At 41.5% G+C, this 16684-nt stretch overlaps 1 pseudogene; it reads right to left on the bottom strand.

The window, feature by feature from the left end:
* Positions 1-310: 310 nt before the first annotated feature.
* LOC121475718 lies at positions 311-2746 on the bottom strand (annotated as a pseudogene).
* Positions 2747-16684: the final 13938 nt, after the last annotated feature.

Here is a 16684-nt window from a genome sequence, read left to right as displayed (position 1 = left end):
ACATTATTAATTCAAGAATGGAAAACTTGTTTAAAAGCTGCCTATCAGAAGAGTCTAAAGCAAATAGACTGATATTTTTAGGGTAGTTTTTCAATTTTTTACAAGTTATCTTTTTGGAAGATCTCCAGTATTCTAATTTGTAGAAGTTTTCCCACTGTGCAGAATAATTTAAGAATTGAAATGTATCAAGCAATTTGTTTTAGAAAATGAAATTATGTTAAACATTATATTAACAAATTAAAAGACAGTTTCTTATGGAGCATTATTTTCCAAACATTTTTAGCAATGGAATCTTTCTTCAATAATTTTTTTTACGGTAGCACTAGGATTCATTAAACCATCTTAGTAAAGGCGCTGGGGTTTGCCCATGGTGCTCTTGATGTACAAAGCCCGGACGTTCTGCCGATTCTTCTTGAGCAAGGACACCAGGAAATTGACAGCTAAGTGGATGTTGTACACGAGTTCATCGTCCGTCATCTTCACGTGGCCAACACCACTGCCAGACATAGCACCTTCTTCATCTGGAATTTGATGGTGGACTTCACTTCCTCCACTTTGGCCACCATGTTCTCATTGTAGGTCAGCAAGGAAGGGAACTTGCCAGCTTTATTCAGGCCTGGACCCAGGATTTGTGGGATCTGCTTGATCAGAGATTCTGAAGCCAAAAAGGCATCATACTTCTTAGCCAACTTCTTAACTAGTTTTTTTATTCTTGTTGAGTTTCTTCAGTGCTTCAATGTCCATGTGGGGAATGTCCACTGCCTTGGCCTCATCACCGTGCTACTGGTCACACACAGAGAACTTGGGGTGGGGGGTGGACTTAAGCCTGATGGTGCCCGAGAAGCGTTTGTCCTTCTGAGGGTCATAGTTCTTCAGGCTGATCTGCAGCTCCACCGTCTCCAGAAACTTCTGGTGCTTGCACTGGTTCCCATGCAGGACCTCGTACAGGGTGTCGTGGAAGACTCATGGCTCGCTTACATTTTCCTCAAATTTGTGAGGTATAACATTAGATGCAGACAAGTCCTCAAATCATACATGCACAGCCCTTGTATTTCCAGAATGGATAGGGGAGTGAGATCAGAAATAAGACCAGCACCAGCACCGGGGACCTCCCCCTGCTGTGTTCAGTTACTACGTCCCCAAGGATAGTATCCTGACTCCTAACACCATAAACTAGACTTGAGACTTTATGTGAATGAAAGTATGAAATTGATTTGTGTACAGTTCTGCAATCTATACCCTATAATCTACCCCCAAAATACAATTTCTTCTAGAAGTAACTGTATATACAATATGTCCTATATATTCAATGCTTTGTTTTTGTCTAAGATCTGTCTTCAAATGTTAGACAAAGTATTTGCTTCCCAAATCTATTTTATTTAGATGACTCCATTGAGAGGACACATTGTTCTGTGGGTCTCTAACACTTTCCCCCCGTGTTCACAGGACCAGACCACCTCCTGCCCAAATCGGGACAATCCAAGCATTAGACACCCAACTCTACTTCCCATTACAACCCTATTCATAAAGGCTGTTTTAGTCATTTTCTTTATTTCACAACATTATTTTATGTATTATCCCTTCCAAAAACTCATTTAACAAGGATTTGTCCTGCCCACGTTAGGAGATAATAATATTCTGGGAATTTCTAGCCATGTCACAAGATAAAGATGAAAAGTGAATTCAAGAAAGAAGAATTTCAGATGCTACTAATTTATAACTAAGAGTAGATTCTTTTCCGATTTCTCATCTCACCCTGAAAATCATTCATAGGGAATCACAAATCAGAATAATTCTCATTAGCTTTATATATTGGTTGACTGGTCACCTACTGAAGGTTGCAAATGCCTAGATCAGAAGCAAAAAGAATCAAATCATTCTTGTGGCATTTGAAAAATTGCCAAGATGCTCACATAAGCTGTTTCACTGACCCCAACATTCTGAGGTTTCAGGAGTTGAATTCTGCAAGATTGGCCCAGTAAGATCATGAAAGTTATAATTAGAACCTTAAGGTTTTTCTTGCCAGAAATGGATTCTGAATCCATTTCCTCCTAGCTTTTAGCAGTTGGCATTTCCTGATCCAAATGTACATCGATGACACTGGTGATGAAGGTACATCCCACCAACATATGAATGACCATATTTTTTGCTAAAAATACAACTCACACCTTCAAAATATATTAAAGAATGGTTATACAAACAAAAAAAATAAAGCAACACATGCAATTGGTCAGTTTATCTCCTGTTCATATGCATAATCCTAAAGCCCCAACTTGGATCAACACTGGAATACTTATAAAAGAAGGAGGATGAGGAGGAAGAGGGAACCAATATGTTCATATTTGGAGTTCTGAAGACCTGAGGAAAAATGCAACAATATTTGTTTCCATGTAGAAGCCTGAAATGTACACCCACCCAGGTAGCTTGTCTCCATCTCAGAAGAACTTCAGGGCAGGCTAGAGATGAAGTAACGTCTCAGCTCTGAAGTGAATGCACCTGTTCAGTAAAAGCATGCACCAGCCCACTTGAGGGGACAGGGGCTTGCTCTCCAGATGTTTAAGCTGAGCAATTCTGTGTTTAACGTGTATTTTTACCTTTCCTGATGGAAACCTTTTTCATGTAGACTGTTCAGTGTTCTTAGACAATTGTTAACAGTATTTAATGATTTTTGATGATTTGGAGTCATTTGAGGTATATTTTATACAATATTCTCAGAGGTCATCGCTTCTTGAGTGAACTGCGACATAGTGGGATCAGAGGATCCTCTTGTGGACATACCGAATAATTAGCTAAACATGACCAGTTCCTTTTAAGAGAAATCCAGAAACTGGATGAGTGATTCCTACCCAGGGTCCCTAAGAAAACATCCACGTGCCTAGGCAGGAAAAGCTGAGACCCACTCCTAGCACATCAGCAGGAGGGGGTGCCGGGAGAAAAGATCTGGGAGCCGACGACATTCAGCTTTCCAGAGCCCTCCAGGCCCGCGAGAACAAAGCGACAGTTAGTTTAATACTCCTACAACAACTTCCCATGGCTTGTCCTTCCAGCCTCAGCTCAGAGCAAACACCATCTGCTCCAGGTTGAATCACCGTGGTCACCATGATAAAATGTAGTTACCACCCACCACCATCCAAAGTTACTAAGTATTATTGACTCTATTCCCTGTGCTGTGCTTTCCATCCCCAGGACTTATTTATTTCACAACTGGAGGTTTGTACCTCTTAATCTCCTTCACCTATTTTGCCCAGCCCCCTTCTCTCTGGCAACCACAAATTTGTCCTCTGTTTCTGTTTCTGTAGGGTTTGCTCCTTTGTTTTGTTTTTTAGATTCCACATATAAATGAAATCATATGGTATTTGTCTTTTTCTATATTATTTCACTTAGCATAATACCCTCTGGGTCCACCCATGTTGTCACAAATGAAGATATCTCCTCTTTTCATGGGTAATATTAAATTGTGTGGGTACGTGTCTGTATACATGTGTGTCTGTGTTTACACACGCACACATGGCAAGCTATTTTTTTTTAATTTTTGGAAGGTCTCCATACTGTGTTCCATAGCAGCTGCATCAGTTTACATTCCTACCAACAGCACAAAGAGGGTTCCCTTTTCCACACATCTTTGCCAATATTTGCTTTTTCTTATCTTTTCAATACTAGCCATTCTGACAGGTGTGTGGCAGGATGTCACTATAGTCTTGATTTGCATTTCTCTGAGATGAGTGATGGGGAGCATCTTTCTTATGTGTCCGTTGGCCATCTGGATGTCTCCTTTGAAAAAGTGTCTATTCAGATCTTCTGCCCATTTCTTAATTGGATTATTTTGGAACAGTGTTTAGCTTTGCCTCTAAGAGCTTAGGTTTAATTTGTTAGACAAGAGAAAATCACTGAAAATTTGTGACAGCTAGTAATAAAGAAAGTGTTAATGTAAGAAAATCAATATGAATAAAGAAAAATCCTTAAGATCCAGTGGGGCATTCCAGGGCTGTTGCAGTGATACAGGATTAAGGAAATGGCTGAATCATAATATATTAAGCTACCAACCATAAGGCTTTGGTAGGTACAATAATGGTATTAACAGCTGGCATTGATTGGCTTGTTACAATATGTCTGGGACCATGCTAAGTATTTTGCATATATAATCTCATGAAATTGTTGGAAAAGTCTTTCAGGATGGGTACTATCATTCCCCTGTTTCCAAGTTTTGTGTGTGGATATAAGAGAAGCACCATCCATTAGGAGCAAAATCAGCTGGGATCGGATGGGGACAGATCATAATTAGGAAAAGATAAATGACATTTTTCCTTCATGGAGATGGGCAAAGAATCCCTAGCTGCTGGTCCACTTTGACATTTTTCTCCTTTCTATTTCTGAACTTGGCCTTTTTCAGTACACCATGCTGTGGCTGAGAAGTTGACATTCCCTTTATTCAGGCAGTAATTGGCCTTGGCTCCTTCCATTAACAGCAATAAACATGGCTCAGAGACTGACCCAGGCCACTGCATCTTAGACTTTTGTCACAGCACAGTAGAAATTTCCAACTGTATAATACCAAATTGACCTAGGTAGACTGTAACATTCTAATTCTATTAAATGACTTAGAAATGAGATTTTAAATAAGAAAATATAAAGTTTACACACCTTTCATGGTGGCTAATACATGCAAGTTGCCACTTCGGCTTCCAATCATGACATATGTCACGTTAGATCTTGCCACTCTTTGTCCCTAGAACCAGGATGAGACTGATACTCCCTAAATAGCTAATGCTTATTCCATAGATGAATTTCGCCTGTCACTGCTGCTCCAGACCACACTAGAGAAATCCAAATACAAACCAGGTAGGACAAGTTTTTTTTTTATAAAGAGTTTATTTATTTATTCATGAAAGACACACAGAGAGAGAGAGAGAGAGGCAGAGACACAGGCAGAGGGAGAAGCAGGCTCCATGCAGGGAGCCAGATATGGGACTCGATCCTGGGTCTCCAGGATCAGGTCCTGGGCGGAAGGTGGCACTAAATGGCTGAACCACCCGGGCTGCCCCAGGTGTGACAAGTTAAAAGGCAAACTTGTATGTTTTGCGATATTTAGACACACAATCCTGAAAAAGTCAATGGAATAAAGAGATATTTCCTAATGTTTAATCACTGAACTAACCAAATAAATAAATAAATAAATAAATAAATAAATAGGCTATTCCAAAAAATTGCAGCAGATAATTTGCACAGCATGAGTATCCCATTTAAATGGGGATATTTGATGATTAAAGCTAATATCCTGAGTTGACATTGCCAGAGCATGTATTTAATGGAGGGAAGCAAAAGCTTCAAGAAAAATCAATTGTAAAATAATCAGTACTAAAAGTCTATACACTGAGTGCATATTCATGCAAATACTAAGATTTGGTAATAAGAGCCAAAAGTGAAAACAGACATCAGCATCCATCACCTGTCTAGGAAACCCAGAAAAGGATCTCAAATAGGTAAGCATAAACTATTTGAGGAAAATTATATCTAGTGAAAACAAAGATGAGCACAGATTTCAAGAATTTTATGTCTTTTATATTTCATTATATGTGAAGAAGGCTGTAGAATGTATATGTTTTTAAGGGATTAATTTCAGTAACATTACAATATTTTGCTTCATAATGTCTTGCATTTTATAAATTCCCTAGGACATATTGATTCGAGGATTGTATGGACTGTTTCTGATTATCACAGTCAGCATTATAGGTCCATAATCCTATATTGCACTGAGCAAATACAATAAAACAGAATCTGATGAAGAATTTCAGCACCTATTGATACCATGTGCTACCCACGTGCCAATAAGCTATGAACTGGTAGGACTGCCAAAAAGAACCAAAACAGTTGCAGGGGATAAATAATCTGCTGAAGTGTGAACTTTGAGAGAATGTACAAACCAAGATGAACCCTAAAAGAGGAAATCTGGATTTCTCCCCGGGTTCTGTTAATTCAGGTGACCAGTGTTGGCAGGTTAAGTGTACTGAATCCAGAAACATGAAGTGAGTTCAACTACAGTTATGTGATCTCAGCAGAGTAATTTAAAATTGTTCATCCTTAGTTTCCCATTTTTAGAGCAGGAAAATAATGGTATATGCCTCATAGGTTTGTTGTGAGGTTTGAATGAAACAGTTTTTAAAACACTTGAGTATATCTAGGGAAGTGTTCAGAAATCTTAGCTGCCCTTGGCTGTTGATACTACCCATGGAAGACCTCTCCTCTTTGCCTCTAAACCACCATTTATGGGGCATTCCAGATGGCTCAGTGGTTTAACGTGGCCTTCGGCCCAGGGCGTGATCCCGGGGACCCAGGATCGAGTCCCACATCGGGTTCCCTGCATGGAGCCTGCTTCTCCCTCTGCCTCTGTCTGTGCCTCTTTCTCTCTATGTGTTTCTCATGAATAAATAAATAAAAATCTTTAAAAAATAAAAATAAAAAATAAATAAACCACCATTTATGGCCACTTCTTATCAACCCGGCTCTCTTTTTGTGTTCTAGATCTATAGAAGGGGTGCAAAACTAAGAAAACTAAGAAGTTAACGCTTGGCATACTGCTTTTAACCAACACACAGAGTTTATTCAAATTTCACCTCTTCTCCCATGAACTGACCCCACACTACATTTACTTGTCATGTCTCCTTAATCTCCTCCTTCTACAAGAGTCCTTCAGACTTCCATGTCCTTATCACCATTGAAGAACACTGGGTCATTGCCTCATAGAAAGGCGCTCAACTTGGGTCTATTCTAATGTTTTCTCATGACATTTTGCATTATTTGGAAGAATAGCACAGAGGTGATGCTTTTGAGGGTACATGATGTTGATATGTTTTATTGGAGATATCGACTTTGATCACTTATCTAAGGTGGCAACTTGCAGGATTTGCCCCTGGAAGTTTCCCCTTCATAATCACTAAATATTTCAGGGTACAAAATATAAGACTATGCATATATCCTGTTTTGGCTTCAATTTTTACATGTTCTTTTAGTTCCCCTCCATGGATTTTGCCTATGGCAATCCCAATGGTGATTTTATACTTTTTCTCATTCCTTATATACTCATTAATTATAATTTTCATAGGGGATTTTTGTTCATTCCTCCATCATTTATTCAGTTATTTATATGAACTTGTGTATATTTATTTTATTCTTTGTTTTGAAATCCATGGCTATATTTATTTTGTTACTCAAGTAGTTCTAGCTTTGGCATTTGAGAGCTCTTTAAGATTAGTTTTTTAGCTCTTTTAACGCACCTCCATTTTTCAGGCACTTCTTTATGTTCTGTTATCACAAAATGCTCCAAAACTATCTTATATTTTCCATGCTCTACTCCTGAAACAAACCAGTGTTCCAAAAAGCCATGATTCTTTTTATCATAAAATAGTATTTAGAAATTATGATCTCGGTTCTAGGTGTGCTTATTGCTACTGGGACATTGCTGATTTACACAGTTCTCAGTATATAGAGCTGGAAAATATATGTATAGATATATATATATATGCTAACTTGTGCACAGACATATATCTATATTTCTATACATTATATATAACTTTTAAAAAATGAATCCATATTGGTACCTCCCACTCCAGTCTAGCATGGCAGGGGTTTTCTAGCCTTCCTGTTTTCTTATTTGTAATTTCTTCTCAAACAATGAGAAATTTCTCTCTCTTTATCTATATTTACTTATTTTTTCAGTACTAGTATACAAATAAAATAACTTCAGAATTCCTAACCTACATTCCTAAAAACTTTTTTTTTTCAAACTAGGGTCTTTTTTTGGATATACTTCTTTTTGCCTTTTGCTTTATAGTAACCAGTCAAAACACTGTTTTCCAATGTTATTCACATCAGTTGTTATGATTTCTTCAATGAAGGGCACTGACCACATCCATGTGTTTTGTGTGGTTATGTGATTACTGTATAGTGCAGTACCATTCATTCTGCCACAGTCTGCATCCCCCTCCTTCTCCAAATATAGGTTTTGGTTTTGTGTTCATTTAGCAAACATCACATTTTGTGGTGGGCAGTTCTGTAGATTTTAACAAATGTATCGAGGCACATATCCACCAGTACACCTCCATCCATAATGGTATCCTTCCCCCAGATTTTTGCCATGCTACATATAACTCCTCTCCCCATTCCCAATCCCCACAACCATTCGTGTTGTCCTCCTTACAGTCTTGCCTTTTCCAGTGTGCCATATAGTTGGAATCAGGCAACAAGGAGTCTTTCTGTGTAAGATTAAGATTAGTTTCTGAGCTCTTTTAATGCACCTTAGCAAAACGCATTGAAGACTCATCAGTGTCGATGCGTGAATCAAAAGTTCATTCAGTTTTCTTGCCCGATAGTATTCCATTATATGGATATACCACATTTTGTGTATCCAGAGAAAGAAAAAAATCAGGCCCTGAAGTTCAGGGCCCTAGTTCATCGCTAGGTGGTGATGTTATTTCAGACTCATCTGGTATTTGCAGCTAAGCTATACTGTTCTCCTGTTGACAAAAGCAATCTTACAAATATCCACTTCAGGCAGTTACTGTGCAAACCACAAAATACAAAACATTCCCTTCTCTCCCTAAATGAGTAACTGCTACTTCTTTACCAATTTCAGCTTAAACTTTCTCTTTCCTCTCCTCTCTATAGACAAGTTTTATTGAGATGCCCAGTCATAGAACCACCCCTTTTACCTATAATACTAGAGTGAACTTCCCTTTCCTAAGACTCTCCCCAGAATCAACCAAATCATGTCAGGTTTTCCTGACATCTGGGGCTCAGTTACCTCACAGTTCCCTGGGTAAGTATTTTCCTCACTTCAATGAATAATAAAGCCAGCTTGTTCACCTGCAGGTGTGTTCCAGGTGTCTTTGTGTGAAGGCACTGACAATCCCATCATTGGTTGAATGACATGTGGATTTGTATCCAGTTTTTAGTGATTATGAATAAAGCTGCTATAAACAGTTGCTAGGACCTGCTGTATACATATAAGTTTCCATTTCTCTGGGGAATATTTCTAGGCGCAGGATATAGCAAGTGAGTGTATGTTTGTAAGGAATCATCAAATCATTTTCAAAGTGAATGTGACATTTGGTATCTTCATCTGCAATGTCTGAGTGTTCTAAAAACTCACTCGTATTTGGCATGGCCAGTTTTTTCATTACAGACATTCTTCTAACTATGTAATAGCATCTCATTTTGGTTTTAAGTTGTACTTATGTAATTATTCATGATATTGAATATCTTTTTATATGCTTTTTTCATGTCACATCTTTTGTTAAATGTCTATTCAAATTTTCCCCATTTTTTTAAAAATTGGATTGTTTTCTGTTTCATCTTGAAAATTCTTCACATATTCTAGATAGAAATACTTTGTCAGAAATATAACTTGCAAATATTTTCTCTTATTCTGTGGCTTATCTTTTCATTCCCTTACACAGATGTGCTTAACGTCTGCAATTGTTGAGCTATTCTGATGGCTTTTACGTATTTCTGAATAATTTTATTCAGTTAGCAAAAACAATATAGACTAGACATTTACAGAACGCATACCTTTCCAGGATAGTTTTTTTTTTTTAAGTCTTAACCAGAAAGTCAGAGGGAGACCTAAGGTAGGAAAAATAAGAATAGAAATTAGAAAGGAATGAAGATTAATAAATTAGTGTGTAAAATAACCACCACCAATCCAAAACAACACAACATACCAATGACCCTCAAGAGCATGACCTACAATAGCTTCCTGTTGCTCCTAGAGAAGAATCCAAATTCATACTGTGTATAGCTCCTACACACCTTTCTGCTGTCCTCTGTCACTATTGACAGATATATTACCTTACTCTTGTCTCTCATACAAGATTGAAAGTCTCAGGCCTTCCTTTTAGCCTCTGGCTCTGCTAGAAGACCACATCCCCAGGCCTGCTTCCTGCTGTCACTTAATTGTCAGTACATAGGCATCTTTCTTGACATCCCAACAAGAAGCATCTGCACCTGCTTTTCGCTCCTGTTCACATCATCTTGTTTTATCAGCTTCATAGTACATATCACCATTTGACATCTTGCTCTTTGGTGGTCTGCTCATTGTCTTGCTCTCTACATCTATGCTCATCAGAATGACAGCTCCTCAAGAGTGAGGAAGCACTGTTGTGAGCCAGACACCAAACTCAGTGCCATCACATAATAAACACTCAGTAAATATTTGTTTAATGAATAAGTAACAGAATGAATGATTAGGTGATTTAAAAACATCTAGCACAATGCTTCATCATGTTCCTAATTTCCTGAACAGAACCTTAATACAGATGTTAGAACATGCACGCACTAGCCTTTACTAAGAATTGTGAGCATCTACACTCCAAAGTTTCAACTGCTCAATTATTCTTGTTGTTAAAGTAATACATGATCTATTATAGTAATTAAATGAATAACTATAACACTTTGGTATCCAACGTATTAAGTGCTAACTTTAAACAATCCATACGTACTATTCAGGTGCATTTTACTCCTTTGAGACATCAAAATCACTATTTTCCTTATGTTTTACGTAGCAGTTATAGTTTAAGATGCCCTAAAACTCAGTGATCTAAGGCAGTCAGTTAACATTTCATGAATGATATAACAGAGTTGGGATTGAAATTTATTCTTTTAGATCAAGAAGTTGAGCCTCGAGGGGGAGGGGCAAGATGGCGGAGGAGTAGGGTCTCCAGGTCACCTGTCCTCAGCAAATTACCTAGAAAACCATCCAATCATCCTGAAAACCTACGAATTCGGCCTGAGGTTTAAAGAGAGACCAGCTGGAACGCTACAGTGAGAAGAGTTCGCGCTTCTATCAAGGTAGGAAGACGGGGAAAAAGAAATAAAGACACAAAAGGCCTCCAAGGGGGAGGGGCCCCGAGGAGCCGGGCTGAGGCCGGGGCGAGTGTCCCCAGGAAGGAGAGCCCCGTCCCGGAGGAGCAGGAGCTGCACCGACCTTCCCCGCGGAAAGGGGCTCCCCGGGAATTGGAGCAGGATTCCCAGAAAGGCGGGGATGCCCTCGGGCTCCCTGGGACAGTAACAGAGGAACTGCGCCCCGGAGAGTGCGCCGAGCTCCCTAAGGGCTGCAGCGCTCGGCGGGACCCGGAGCAGCTCGGAGGGGCTCGGGCGGCGGCTCCGCGGAGGGGGCTGCGCGGCTCCGGGAACAGCTCAGAGGCGGCGGCTCGGGCGGAGGAAGAAGCTCCGCAGAGGGGGCTGCGCGGCTCCGGGAACAGCTCGGAGGGGCTCGGGCGGCGGCTCCACGGAGGGGGCTGCGGGGCTCCGGGAACAGCTCAGCGGCGGCTGCTCGCGCAGAGGAAGAAGCTCCGCGCGGAGGGGGCTGCGCGGCTCCGGGAACAGCTCGGAGGGGCTCGGGCGGCGGCTCCGCGGAGGGGGCTGCGCGGCTCCGGGAACAGCTCAGCGGCGGCGGCTCGCGCAGAGGAAGAAGCTCCTCGGAGGGGGCTGCGCGGCTCCGGGAACAGCTCGGAGGGGCTCGGGCGGCGGCTCCGCGGAGGGGGCTGCGGGGCTCCGGGAACAGCTCAGCGGCGGCTGCTCGCGCAGAGGAAGAAGCTCCGCGCGGAGGGGGCTGCGCGGCTCCGGGAACAGCTCGGAGGGGCTCGGGCGGCGGCTCCGCGGAGGGGGCTGCGCGGCTCCGGGAACAGCTCAGCGGCGGCGGCTCGCGCAGAGGAAGAAGCTCCGCGCGGAGGGGGCTGCGCGGCTCCGGGAACAGCTCGGAGGGGCTCGGGCGGCGGCTCCGCGGAGGGGGCTGCGCGGCTCCGGGAACAGCTCAGCGGCGGCGGCTCGCGCAGAGGAAGAAGCTCCGCGCGGAGGGGGCTGCGCGGCTCCGGGAACAGCTCGGAGAGGCTCGGGCGGCGGCTCCGCGGAGGGGGCTGCACCGCCGGGAGCGCGAATCCAACAGCGCAGGCCCCGGAGCACAGGGCGCCGGGACACAGCCCAGGATCCGGCCTCCCCCGGGACAGGCAGAGGCCGGGAGGGCCCAGGACAGCAAGGACGCTCCTGCCTGGAACTGAGCAGATCAGCGGCCCCGCCCCGGAGCCCCCAGGCCCTGCAGAAGGAGAGCCCCGGAGCTACTGCGGGGGCTGACTCCAGGGTTCCAGAGCTGCCCCCCCCACCGTGGCTTCCTCCCGGGGCCCCACGGGGTGAACAACCCCCACCGAGCCCTGCACCAGGCAGGGGCAGAGCAGCTCCCCCAAGTGCTAACACCTGAGAATCCGCACAGCAGGCCCCTCCCCCAGAAGACCAGCGAGACGGACCAGTTCCAAGGGAAATCAAGGGACTTAAACTACACAGAATCGGAAGATACTCCCCCGTGGTTTTTTTTTGTTTTTTGTTTTTTTGTTTTTGTTTTTGTTTTTGTTTTTGTTTTGTTTTGTTTTGTGCTTTTTTTATATCTCTCTTTCTTCTTGATTTCTGATTGCTTCCCCCACCCCCCCTTTTTTCTTTTTTCTCCTTTCTTTCTTTTTCTTTCTTTTTCTTCTCTTTTTCCCCTATTTTTTTCTTCTTTCTCTTTTTTCTTTTTCTCTTTTCTTTCCTTCTCTCTCTTTTTCTCCTTTTCCCAATACAACTTGTTTTTGGCCACTCTGCACTGAGCAAAATGACTAGAAGGAAAACCCCTCAAAAAAAAGAATCAGAAACAGCCCACTCTCCCACAGAGTTACAAAATATGGATTACAATTCAATGTCAGAAAGCCAATTCAGAAGCACTATTTTACAGCTACTGGTGGCTCTAGAAAAAACCATAAAGGACTCAAGAGACTTCATGACTGCAGAATTTAGATCTAATCAGGCAGAAATTAAAAATCAATTAAATGAGATGCAATCCAAGCTAGAAGTCCTAACGACGAGGCTTGACGAGGTGGAAGAACGAGTGAGTGACATAGAAGACAAGTTGATGGCAAAGAGGGAAACTGAGGAAAAAAGAGACAGGCAATTAAAAGACCATGAGGATAGATTAAGGGAAATAAATGATAGCCTGAGGAAGAAAAACCTACGTTTAATTGGGGTTCCCGAGGGCGCGGAAAGGGACAGAGGGCCAGAATATGTATTTGAACAAATCCTAGCTGAAAACTTTCCGAATCTGGGAAGGGAAACAGGCATTCAGATCCAGGAAATAGAGAGATCCACCCCCCCTGAAATCAATAAAAACCGTTCAACACCTCCACATTTAAAAGTGAAGCTTGCAAATTCCAAAGATAAGGAGAAGATCCTTAAAGCAGCAAGAGAAAAAAAGTCCCTGACTTTTATGGGGAGGAATATTAGGGTAACAGCAGACCTCTCCACAGAGACCTGGCAGGCCAGAAAAGGCTGGCAGGATATATTCAGGGTCCTAAATGAAAAGAACATGCAACCAAGAATACTTTATCCCGCAAGGCTTTCATTCAAAATGGAAGGAGAGATAAAGAGCTTCCAAGACAGGCAGGAACTGAAAGAATATGTAACCTCCAAACCAGCTCTGCAAGAAATTTTAAGGGGGACTCTTAAAATTCCCCTTTAAGAAGAAGTTCAGTGGAACAATCCACAAAAACAAGGACTGAATAGATATGATGACACTAAACTCATATCTATCAATAGTAACTCTGAATGTGAACGGGCTTAATGACCCCATCAAAAGGCGCAGGGTTTCAGACTGGATAAAAAAGCAGGACCCATCTATTTGCTGTCTACAAGAGACTCATTTTAGACAGAAGGACACCTACAACCTGAAAATAAAAGGTTGGAGAACCATTTACCATTCAAATGGTCCTCAAAAGAAAGCAGGGGTTGCCATCCTTATATCAGATAAATTAAAATTTACCCCGAAGACTATAGTGAGAGATGAAGAGGGACACTATCTCATACTCAAAGGATCTATCCAACAAGAGGACTTAACACTCCTCAATATATATGCCCCGAATGTGGGAGCTGCCAAATATTTAAACCAATTAATAACCAAACTCAAGAAATACCTTGATAATAATACACTTATACTTGGTGACTTCAATCTAGCTCTTTCTACCCTGGATAGGTCTTCTAAGCACAACATCTCCAAAGAAACGAGAGCTTTAAATGATACACTGGACCAGATGGATTTCACAGATATCTACAGAACTTTACATCCAAACTCAACTGAATACACATTCTTCTCAAGTGCACATGGAACTTTCTCCAGAATAGACCACATACTGGGTCACAAATCGGGTCTGAACCGATACCAAAAGATCGGGATAGTCCCCTGTATATTCTCAGACCATAATGCCTTGAAATTAGAACTTAATCACAACAAGAAATATGGAAGGACCACAAACACGTGGAGGTTAAGGACCATCCTGCTAAAAGATGAAAAGGTCAACCAGGAAATTAAGGAAGAATTGAGAAGATTCATGGAAACTAATGACAATGAAGATACAACCGTTCAAAATCTTTGGGATGCAGCAAAAGCAGTCCTGAGGGGGAAATACATCGCAATACAAGCATACATTCAAAAACTGGAAAGATCTCAAATTCAAAAGCTCACCTTACACATAAAGGAACTAGAGAAAAAGCAACAAATAGACCCCACCGCCAGCAGAAGAAGAGAGTTAATTAAAATTCGAGCAGAACTCAATGATATCGAGACCAAAAGAACTGTGGAACAGATCAACAGAACCAGGAGTTGGTTCTTTGAAAGAATTAATAAGATAGATAAACCATTAGCCAACCTTATTAAAAAGAAGAGAGAGAAGACTCAAATTAATAAAATCATGAATGAGAAAGGGGACATCACTACCAACACCAAGGAAATACAAACGATTTTAAAAACATATTATGAACAGCTGTATACCAATAAATTAGGAAATCTAGAAGAAATGGACGCATTCCTGGAAAGCCACAAACTACCAAAACTGGAGCAGGAAGAAATAGAAAACCTGAACAGGCCAATAACCAGGGAGGAAATTGAAGCAGTCATCAAAAACCTCCCAAGACACAAGAGTCCAGGGCCAGATGGCTTCCCAGGGGAATTCTATCAAACGTTTAAAGAAGAAATCATACCTATTCTACTAAAGCTGTTTGGAAAGATAGAAAGAGATGGAGTACTTCCAAATTCGTTCTATGAGGCCAGCATCACCTTAATTCCGAAACCAGACAAAGACCCCACCAAAAAGGAGAATTACAGACCAATATCCCTGATGAACATGGATGCAAAAATTCTCAACAAGATACTAGCCAATAGGATCCAACAACACATTAAGAAAATTATTCACCATGACCAAGTAGGATTTATCCCTGGGACACAAGGCTGGTTCAACACTCGTAAAACCATCAATGTGATTCATCATATCAGCAAGAGAAAAACCAAGAACCATATGATACTCTCATTAGATGCAGAGAAAGCATTTGACAAAATACAGCATCCATTCCTGATCAAAACCCTTCAGAGTGTTGGGATAGAGGGAACTTTCCTCGACATCTTAAAAGCCATCTACGAAAAGCCCACAGCAAATATCATTCTCAATGGGGAAGCACTGGGAGCCTTTCCCCTAAGATCAGGAACAAGACAGGGATGTCCACTCTCACCACTGCTGTTCAACATAGTTCTGGAAGTCCTCGCCTCAGCAATCAGACAACAAAAAGACATTAAAGGCATTCAAATTGGCAAAGAAGAAGTCAAACTCTCCCTCTTCGCCGATGACATGATACTCTACATAGAAAACCCAAAAGCCTCCACCCCAAGATTGCTAGAACTCATACAGCAATTTGGTAGCGTGGCAGGATACAAAATCAATGCCCAGAAATCAATGGCATTTCTATACACTAACAATGAGACTGAAGAAAGAGAAATTAAGGAGTCAATCCCATTTACAATTGCACCCAAAAGCATAAGATACCTAGGAATAAACCTAACCAAAGAGGTAAAAGATCTATACCCTAAAAACTATAGAACACTTCTGAAAGAAATTGAGGAAGACACAAAGAGATGGAAAAATATTCCATGCTCATGGATTGGCAGAATTAATATTGTAAAAATGTCAGTGTTACCCAGGGCAATTTATACGTTTAATGCAATCCCTATCAAAATACCATGGACTTTCTTCAGAGAGTTAGAACAAATTATTTTAAGATTTGTGTGGAATCAGAAAAGACCCCGAATAGCCAGGGGAATTTTAAAAAAGAAAACCTTAGCTGGGGGCATCACAATGCCAGATTTCAGGTTGTATTACAAAGCTGTGGTCATCAAGACAGTGTGGTACTGGCACAAAAACAGACACATAGATCAATGGAACAGAATAGAGAACCCAGAAGTGGACCCTGAAATGTACGGTCATCTAATATTCGATAAAGGAGGAAAGACTATCCATTGGAAGAAAGACAGTCTCTTCAATAAATGGTGCTGGGAAAATTGGACATCCACATGCAGAAGAATGAAACTGGACCACTCTCTTTCACCATACACAAAGATAAACTCAAAATGGATGAGAGATCTAAATGTGAGACAAGATTCCATCAAAATCCTAGAGGAGAACACAGGCAACACCCTTTCTGAACTTGGCCACAGTAACTTCTTGCAAGATACATCCACGAAGGCAAAAGAAACAAAAGCAAAAATGAACTATTGGGACTTCATCAAGATAAGAAGCTTTTGCACAGCAAAGGATACAGTCAACAAAACTAAAAGACAACCTACAGA

This window comes from Vulpes lagopus, chromosome 14, assembly GCF_018345385.1.
Source record: "Vulpes lagopus strain Blue_001 chromosome 14, ASM1834538v1, whole genome shotgun sequence".
Lineage (NCBI taxonomy): Eukaryota > Metazoa > Chordata > Mammalia > Carnivora > Canidae > Vulpes > Vulpes lagopus.
The sequence above is the reverse complement of the archived record's forward strand: the minus strand, read 5'-3'. Positions and strand labels throughout refer to the sequence as shown.